Below are 1,500 nucleotides of genomic sequence, written 5' to 3'. Positions count from 1 at the left end.
GATGTCTTGTTCATATCTATATTACGTGTGCCTGCCCGTATCTCAGGACATGCTAATGGAGTGGATGGGACAATGACTGTAGGACATACTGATGGGGACATATATCCACTCCGAAATTATAAAGTAATTCTCTAAGCATCAAAATTTTGTAATCCATCTGTGGTTTTTGAAAAAGGAGAGATCATGATTATAATACCTATGTCCACAAGGGGTCGCTGTGCATGAACAAACTGTCCTAGCAGCACCAGAAGCCCTAGAAATCGTCAATCAATACTGTAGCCTTGATTTTTACATTGCTGTCACTTCTAGAATACTTGAGTTCTGTACAAGGTGAGTCAAAATGGACTATGAGGCTGGGGTCAGGTTCAAAGTATGATTCGTTTTCAAGTTCAAATAAACTGAGTGCATACTAAGTCTCTACAATTCAAAGTTCCTTTAGGTAGCTATCAGTACACAGGTTTGTTTCCCGGTTTCTTTTTTTTTTTTAAGTCTTACCATGGTGTATCTTCTCTACGTGTTTTGAGCTCCTACTGGCTAACATTTGGGAAAATTACTTAAATGTTCATTGAGACTGTTTTCAAATAAAACAGTGACAACAGCAAATTTTAATCAATAAACCTTAATATTAAAAGAAATCATATACATTGAGAAAACAATGTCTTTATATAAAGAAATTAAATACCTGTTAACAAATAGTTAAATGCTATCCAAATAAGGCTTAAAAGTGGTTAGTGTTTGAGGCTGAACCGTAAAGTTCAATGGGTTCTGATGACATAGCTATCACAAAAGTAATATGCATTATTCTCTTTTAAATGCAAGATGTATTCTATAACTATTAAACAATTAAATGTTGACAAAAAATTATTGGGAAACAGAAGGATAAAGGGAGCATGGGTAAAGGAGAATGATATGATAAAAGAAGAAAATAAATTACAAATAAAGAAATACGAAATTGGAAGAAATAAGGTTGATTAAAGAAAAAAAATAGAAAAGTTTAATGGGTTTTTGCTGAACCTGAATTTTGGAAGAGGAATGGTGAGATGAAGGGTTTGTGGAGAGGAGGAGAGGAGGAGAGAGGAGACAGGTTTCTCTAGCCCTCCATATCAAAGAGAAACCAAGATTTTAAGCCCAGAGCTTGGAATTCTCTTGGGACTGGTACAGACCAGCATCTGGCACCGTAATTACAAAAGGTATCATCTGACTGACCTCATGCCACAATGTTAGGCTAGTCGTGTGAAACAAAACAAAATTTTACTTTCTTAGCATCCTTTAAATAGGTGTTACTTCCCTTAATGGCACTTCTTTGCTTGGCCAGGGAGGAAGGGAAACAAATCCTCATTCAATAGCTTTAATAATGTTCCAACTATTGTTTTTAAGCCATGACGTTTTCCTCTCTTAAATCTTTTAACTTCTTAAAGCCCTATAGTTCTTTCCCCCCCCTTCTTTCTTAAATAGTTTTGGAGTATTTTTAATTTTCTCTCACTAGAACTATGACATAGT

This window comes from Rhinolophus sinicus, chromosome 4 (assembly GCF_057876585.1).
Source record: "Rhinolophus sinicus isolate RSI-liver-muscle chromosome 4, RSI-T2T, whole genome shotgun sequence".
NCBI classification, from domain to species: domain Eukaryota; kingdom Metazoa; phylum Chordata; class Mammalia; order Chiroptera; family Rhinolophidae; genus Rhinolophus; species Rhinolophus sinicus.
This window is presented reverse-complemented; position numbering follows the sequence as displayed.